Below are 8,935 nucleotides of genomic sequence, written 5' to 3'. Positions count from 1 at the left end.
AATGACATATGGCTATTTGTAGGAAAGTGGATGGACGTTGAGGGTGTCATGCTAAGCGAAATAAGTCAGGCAGAGAAGGATAGATACCATATGTTTGCATTCATAGGTCTAACAGGAGAGACCTGGCAAAGGACCATGGGGAGAGGAAGGGGGAAAGAGAGCGGGGAAGAGTGAGGGACACAGATCAAGGGAGACTACTGAATACTGAAGACGAACCATGGACTGAAAGGGGAAGAGGTGGAAGGGAGGGGGGGATGGTCATGGTTGGGGGGCACTTGTGGGGAAAAGCACTGGGTGTTATATGGAAACCAATTTGACAATAAACTATTATAAAAAAATAAAATAAAATAAATATTTAATTGTGAAAGTAAAAGAGAAAGATAATCTTGTTAAATTGTTTTTAATTACAAATAAGGCCTCTGCTTTAAACTTACCAATTACACTACTCATAGTCTTACTGATAAGGTTGAGAATTTGACTACCACCCACCATCCTAGACCTCTTTTGTTTTACAGAATAAACCCTCAAGTTAGTTTGCCATGAAACCATCTAGGTAACTCGTGTATCTTATTTACCTATATACATATGTAGCAGTAACAAAAAAATAACATCTTTTAACTGAAGTGTTTACATAAATAGTATCACACTGTTGAACTAGTACTTCAAGTTCCTTTTTCTGCTCAACATTTTCTTTTGTCCTTTCTTTAAATTATTTTTTCTAATGTTTATTTATGTATTTTCAGAAAGACAGAGAGAGAGACAGAGAGAGAAAGCAGGAGAGGGGCAAAGAGAGAGAGAGACAGGAGAGAATCCCAAGAAGGCTCCACACTGTCAGCGCAGAGACCAAGGCAGAGCTCAATCCCATGAACGGTGAGATCATGACGTGAGCCAAAAATCAAGAGTCTAAGGCTTAATCTACTGAGCCAACATACCTACTCAATATTTCCTAAGTCGTTATTGTTGAGGTAAATAAATTGATTGAGGTAAAGAAATCTAAAAAATTAATTTTTTAACTTTGCATTTGGTCCTGGAAAATTGTCATTCTCTCCGGATGTCCTAATTTTTTCCCATAAAGTCTATCATCACTGCCACTACCTGGTTGCACTACAAGTAATAACAAACTGAAGTTATGTATGCTTTCTGCTTTATTCTCGATATTTACCAAAGGTTTTTCTTCCTTATTGCTTTCAAAGGAATATTAGTTTTATTGATAAAGTATTCTGAGATTTTTTATGCTTTCTTTTTAATATTTCTGCCTTCTTTCCTATTAATTTAAGTAGTTAATTTCTTCTGAGCTCGATGGAGGTATATTTTATTTTCAGTCTCTTAAAGTTTATTTTATTTGCTTTCAATATTTCATGAGTTTTACCCTGTATTTAAGTCCTAAATTTTTTGAGTGTTCTGCTTTAGCCACAGCCACAAATTTGGAAATGTGATACACATATATTTGTTCAGTTATGAGCACCTTATAATAGCCATCTGCATTTCCACTTGAACACAAACATCATTTAGAATTGTGTTTTTTCTAGTTGTGTACTTTCCTGATTATTTTTGTCTAATTGCACTGTATTGTGATCATGAAATGTGACGTGCAGGAAAACAATTTTGTTTTCTTCCAAAGTTAAGCATGAAATTTTTTTGAAGAATGCTTTTTGATGTTTGAAAAAAAAATACATACTCTACATTTTGAGACTAGGAAATCCATATAGTTCTATTAGGTCAGCCCTAGTATTTAAAATTGTAATTTTCAATAATCTTAATTTATTTTAATTTTTAAGGTATTTTTTCCAAGTGATGGGTATTAAAAGATCCAGTGTGGGAGCACCTGGGTGGCTCAGGTAAGTGTATGTATGACTCATGGTTTTGGCTCAGGTCATTGTCTCACAGTTTTTGAGTTTGAGCCCCGTGTCAGACTCTGCACTGACAGCGTGGAGCCTGCATGGGATTCTCTCTCTCTCCCTCTCTCTACCCTTCCCCTGCTCGTTCATGCATGCATGTTCTCTCTCAAAAATAAACTTTTTAAAATAAAAGACTTTTAAAAATACTTCCCGCTATGATTGTAGATTTTATATTTTTCAAATTGTCTAATAATTTCCAAGCAAATTTGTTAGGTGCATGAGGGGGCTGTTACATCTTTTTGTTCTTGATGATGAATTGTTCTTATGATGAGGAAACAGTCTTCTACGTTCCTCTGCCTATCTAGTGTTGTATTGAGCACATGCATAATGTCTCTTATTGGACTTCCCTGGATTTAAAGGTTTTCAAATTAATTTGAACCCCTATTTCTTTTAATAGGTGTATTTAACATATTGACATTCACCATGGTTACTGGTGTGTTTGTATTCCGTACTGTATCATTTTACTATTTATTTATTTATTTATTTATTTATTTATTTTTATTTTTGAGAGACAGAGAGAGACAGCAGGGGAGCGTCAGAGAGACAGAATCTGAAGCAGGCTCCAGGTTCTCAGCTGTCACCACAGAGCCCAATGCAGGGCTCAAACCCACGAACAGTGAGATCATGACCTGAGCTGAAGCCGGATACTTAACCAACTGAGCCACCCAGGTGCCACCATTTTATATTTTAATTTTACTACACTTGTTTCTTCTTCTTTTGTGCCTGTTTTTTTTTTTTTTGCTTATGTTTTTCTGTTCTTTATTCTATTGGTTGTACATTATACATTCTATTGTTTTCTCCTAGTCATTACTACTTGCACTTATTCTTAATAGCATCTAGAGTTCATCAATATCATCTTCACTTTAACAGAATATTAAAATGCTATATATATCTTATTCCTTCTCTCAATTTCTGTCTCTCAATTTCCCATGTTGGTATAGTTTGGAATTTTCATTTCAGATTGTTTTCAAGCATTTTAAAGATTCTGTACTTAGAGTTGGCAAAGCTTCTTAATTTATTTTCTCCCTGCTAATTTTTGAATTTCACTAATAGCTCATTCATTTTTATTTTGCTGGAGTAATCCATTAGTCATTCTTTCTGAGGATTCTTTATCTTTGAAATCAAGCTATTTTGGTTTTGTCACATAATTAGAAATTTATTGGAATCTATAGGAATCATTTGGAATCTATAGTAATCTACAGGAATAATTTTCAGATTTAATCATTTTCTTTCAGTTATATACTTACCAATATAAGCACAACTGTATAAAATATATTTGGTCCCATACTTTTGTAGAAAGTTGCCTTTGACTACAACACCCACTCACTATAATTAGGAAATTTTAATACTGCTAATTTTTTCTCCTCATTTTCTTCTCTATCACCTAATTTGGGCCACTTATATAACTATTTCCACTTCATGTTTATCTTCAAAGTTTCTGAAATAATACTTTATACTTATTACTTTCTTTTCCTATTAGTTCAGACATTACATAAAGTGAAAGTAGGTATTCTTACATCACCAAAAATCCATTCTGACTTTTAAAAGCTCTAATTCTAAATGCATTGGCTCCATACTTTTCCTTAAAGATCTACAGAATGCCCATTTGTAAAGCTTCAGATATCAAAGCTTCTATTGTCTGTGGCAAGTATGGTGAATTCAATTGAAATTTACTCAGAAATGGTAAGTCTGTAAGTATATACACTACCTAAATCCTGAGCTGTTTTTTATTTCAAAGTTTTTCAGGGTCAGTTAGCTTTTTAAAAAATCTCCCTTCTCAGAGATCGTCCGTATTACCAATCTAATAACATTTAATTGTAAGACATACTCATTGCCAGTTTTCGTAGCAGAGAATTCTAGGGTAAGGGGTAAAAAAGCCTAGAATGTGCTGGAATAACTACATTGCAGATGCGTCTAAAAATAAGACCACCACTGGGCACCTGGGTGCTTCAGTTGGTTAAGTATCTTACTTCAGCTCAGGCCATGATCTTACGGTTTATGAATTTGAGCCCCAAGTTCGAGCCCCTTGTTGGGCTCTGAACGTTAAGCCTGCTTCAGAATCTGTGTCTCCCTCTCTCTCTGCGCCTCCCATACATGTGCTCTGTCTGTCTCTCTGCTTTCAAAAGTAAAAATATTAAAAAAAAATTTTTTTTAATAAGACCACCACCAAAAAAAAAAAGATAAATGAATTAACTAATTAAAAGACCACCCAAATTGTATCTGTCAATTCAGTACAGGAAACAGATTATCCTGAACCCGAAATAAATTTTCAAAAAGAAAGGTACCCTGGAAATCAGAGTAAGAATAACAATCCTGAAAAAACAGACATCAAAAAAGTAAGTTATGGGAGTGGTTGGATTTTAAGATAGCAAAATGTGGGAAAGATTTCCAAAGTAGTATGATATGTCAAGGCTCACACTGTTGCATATGGGGGCGAAGAGGAATAAGTAATTCCAAGAATCCATTGCAACCACTAAAATGGTTCATTATCTTTACCATTTGTCAGTTTACAAGACTAATGCATGCTGGTTTTTAAATATTTAACTATAGGGGTACCTGAGTGGGTCAGTGACTTAAGCATCCAACTTCAGCTCAGGTCACTATCTAACCGTTCTTGGGCTCAAGCCTAGTGTTGGGCTCTGTGCTAACAGCTCACAACCTGGCGCCTGCTTTGGATTCTGTGTCTCCCTCTCTCTGCCCCTCCCCAGGCTCATGCTCATGCTCACCTGCTCGCTCTCGCTCTCGCTCTTGCTCTCTCTCTCTCTCTCTCTCTCTCTGTTTCTCTCTCTCAAAAATAAACTATAAAAATAAAATAAAATAAAATATTTAAGTATAATAGAACTATGTAACATAGAAAGAAGTCTCCCATTATCCATGCCCAAAGTAAGAAAACAAATTAGATTAAAAAAAAAAAAAACCAGATACACTTTAACAATGTTTTTGTATTTGTTTTACGTTTCTGTCTGTTTTTAGGCATTTACAGCATTTAATAGTTTGGATTGCTTTTGACAGAAAGAAGGGCATAGATGGGGTATACTTTGTTTAACTGGCCCCTTATTAAGCAATAATTTCTTGTTTCCAATTTTTCACAATTTTCAAATGAGAGGACAATGGTATCTCAGCGGATATGAGTTTACTGTCAATGTATCTGTACATTTAAGTGTACCCATAGTTCTCAAAATCAGATGATACAAAAAGTTTGCATTTTAATGCATATCACTAAATTTCTCTAAAAATTACTAGAATATTAGCGTATAAAACACCTACTAAAAGCAGTGGTCTTTCTCCCACTTTGTCCTCAACATTGGATAAGAAATTAAATATACTGATTTTAAGAGTTGTCACAACAGTTGATTGAAAACACTCTTTCCTCTTCCCTCAGGACAGCACAAAAAAACAGAACTGTATTGAAAATACCGTTGTTTACAGGAGATGGGTGTGTGGCTCAGTTGGTGGAACATGGGACTCGATCTCGGGGTTGTGAGTGTGAGTCCCACCCTGGGTGTAGAAATTATTTTAAAATAAAAAAATTTTTTTAATTTTTAAATGTTTGTTTATTTTTTGAGAGAGAGAGAGAGAGAGAGAGAGAGAGAGAGAGAGAGAGAGAGAAGACTAGTGGGGGAGGGGCAGAGAGAGAGGGAGGCACAGAATCTGAAGCAGGCTCCGGGCTCTGAGCGGTCATGACAGCACAGAAACTGATACACAGCTCGAACCCAGGAATGGAAGATCATAACCTAAGCCAAAGTTGGACGCTTAATCGACTGAACCACCCAGGCGCCCCTAAAAATAAAATCTTAAAAAAAAAAACAATGTTGACAGGGGAGAGACACAAATGCAAATGTGAATCCTAAAATCTGCACTAAGGAAACAGTAAAGGGTTGTACTGGAAAGAGTAGTCCACATGGCTTTAAAATCTTCCAACATGCATCAATTCTTTGCAGTTTTTCTCCAAAATAAAGAACTTCAACTGTGAAATACTGACCAACCAGGAAATAACTATTTCCAACTCAAACGTAACTGTTACAGAGGATGTAATAATAAATTTATCTGATGTCAATGACTATAAAAGTTAAGGGTGTCTTCTGAGTTTAGGCTAACTTTTTAAGTACCTTTTTAAATGTGTTCAAAGTCAGAACCAATGGTGTGCTCTACATTAATCCATCATTTTAAGCTTTGCTATTTCCTCTAACAATATAATCATGTGTGATATTACCATTGATATAAGAGTTCTTCTGAGGTTGCATTTTTTTATTTTAATAGGAAGGAGTAATTAAAAAGAAATAAAAATAGACTCAACTTACACAACTAAATTGAAACGACCACTTACCTGAGTCCTTCAAACACTCATTGAATCAATGTGTGTTTTAATGGTAATAGTTACATGCTTATGAAGAGAGCTTAAGTAAGAAGTACAATGATGAGATTAGAAAGGTACTAGAAAGCCATCTGGCCATTAAGTCTTTCAAATTATCGACTGTATTCCTTTATGTTTTTAAAATGCATGGAGGAACAATTTGGCGAGCCAATATAGCAATACCAGATGTACTCTGCAAACTGATTATGAAGCAGATGGTTTTATGATCACACTTGTGTTTTAAAAGGTGTTATTCTATTATGTAAGGTTCACATTCACAACGCATGCTTCTTGTTTAGCATTGTGGATGGTGTCATTCTGCTAGAAGTTCTCACACATTTCTCTTCCTTTGCATCTGTTCAATAAGTAGACTGATTCTCGTAGCAGGAGTGATATATTATCCAATTACATTGCTGGGAAGATGTTATATTTATACAATCCTAATTTCCTCATTGACATGGTGACATCAGTAGAACTTCTACTAGAGGCAACCATGGAAGATCAACACAGATGTCTAAAAGCCAAGTCTGGTTGTGTCCAGTTTATTAAGTGCCTGATCCATGTAACCGAACAACATTTGACATGAATAGTATCCTTAGTGGAGTCTTTCTGCTATATACCATATAGTTTTGCCTAAACAAGCTTGTAGGTAAAACAATCTGTAAGTAATTCTATATTGAGAGACTATCATCATGATTATTCTAGGTATACTAACCTAATAATGAAAGTATTAGCTTTACTTATTCATAATAGAAAATAACTATGACCATAATAAACATGCCTTTCTGAAGAAACCAGTTAAGTGTAATGCTTTTTGCTCATGCACCAAATTTCAATTTTGTTGTTTCTTTAGAACATAGTGAGATACAAGAAAAACATTGTAAGGAAAAGCCTGACTTGCCTATAAACTCAGTCTGTTTCCTGACATACCGGCAATGTTCCTTGCCTGATTTGTTAAGGTAACTTAATTCTGGATGTGAGAGATGCAGTGGGATTTATTCTATTAATTAATGACTGGATTCGCACTACTGTGAGGAGAAACCTTTATCCATTCGACTAGCATTTATTTACCACCTACAAAATGCTCCAGTGCTAGCCACTTCAGATACAAACACAAGTGGATCGTGTGCATGCCCTCAAGGAGGCCAGAGTCCAGGGGCAGTGTAGACACAGGATATTTACGTGTGCCAGAAAGAATTACTGTTATTGTAACAAATACTAACTGTAGTTAAATGATTCATAATGAGATATTAAAGAGGTGTACTGATGTCTATTATTCACTTTAAAATACACCTAAAATAAGATGAATTAATAATGGATAGGATGGGTAGAAAAATAGGTATGTTCTACAACAAATAATTACATGTTAATGACATGATATAGGTAGTGAGTATACAGGTATTTACTGTAAAATTATTTCAACATTTTGTATGTTCGGACTTTGTATAACAAAATGCTGGAATGGCAAAGAAAGCAGGATGCTTACAACTGACATTATGGGGGAAGGAGTGTAGTTGTTACTTATGGATAGTTTAGAACTTTATGTCCTATGAGAGTAACTTCTATGGAAGAAATCTCTTTAGGGCTTACCTCCTTTGGCTTTGGCTTTGGCTCAAAGCCAGGGAGAAAATATTTCAGGATTTGCTGCCAATCCAGTGACAATGCAAGTAGGGCGAAGAATGTATAGCACTTTGAATTTTAAAGTTTAAAAGGAAGTCAAGTCGGCTACTGCCCAATATGTGGCCACGGCTCCATTTACCTTGTCTTTATTGGATAATCTTAGCCGAGAAACATTATGCCCAGGGGATTGGAAGGTTATTGCTCAAGGCTGTCTATCTGGAGGGGATTTTCTTATATGGAAGGCAATATGGGCATCACTCCTGTTGTTCCTCCTGTCCCCATCCTTCAGCTCTCTCTTCTTTTCCTCGTTCATTTATCCTCACGTCCTTGCTTCTAAGCGCCCACGCACGCACAACAGTCTGTGCACGTTTTCAAACAATTAACTAAGTTACAGGGAATCTCAGATGAATGGGGCTTTTCCACACGGCGGATAGATTTCTGGAGCCAAATGGTATCTAACCCTAACCCTAGCAACAAATCTATAGCTCAGCCTACCCCTAACCCGACCCCCTAGACTCTCCGCCACCTTTCAGCAGAGTTTGCCCAAGCATAGGCCATACTTCAGTCCTCAAGAAAGATCATGGGACTGGTGTTGCTTCTGCCCTGGGGACTCCCCTAACCCTAGCCAGGGCTCTTGCCCACATGGAGCCCTAAGTCCCAGGTCCAGGGAAAGCATAAGACCTGGGCCCAGAAGTGGTTCAGTGTGAATTGGTGTGAAATGCGGCGCACCGCTTTGCCCTGTCTTCAGGCTGCATGCTGTCACAGCATGGGTTATGGAGGTCTCGGTGTCCATTGACCCGGGCGAGAGATGGTCCCCCGAACCCTAGGGTGAAACCCTGCGGGCAACTTACCATTCGCCTTAAACCCAGTCCTCTGTGCATATGCTTTTCCGCCTGGCAGATCGGTTCCAGGAGCCTCCTGGGATCCAAAGCTCTCCCTAGCCACGTATCTACAGCTGATCCTAATTCTAAGCCCCCCCCCCCCCCCCCCCCCCCCCCCCCCCCCCCCCCCCCCCCCCCCCCCCCCCCCCCCGCCCCCCCCCCCCCCCCCCCCCCCCCCCCCC

The sequence above is a fragment of the Suricata suricatta genome, chromosome 6 (assembly GCF_006229205.1).
Source record: "Suricata suricatta isolate VVHF042 chromosome 6, meerkat_22Aug2017_6uvM2_HiC, whole genome shotgun sequence".
Taxonomy (NCBI): domain Eukaryota; kingdom Metazoa; phylum Chordata; class Mammalia; order Carnivora; family Herpestidae; genus Suricata; species Suricata suricatta.
This window is presented reverse-complemented; position numbering follows the sequence as displayed.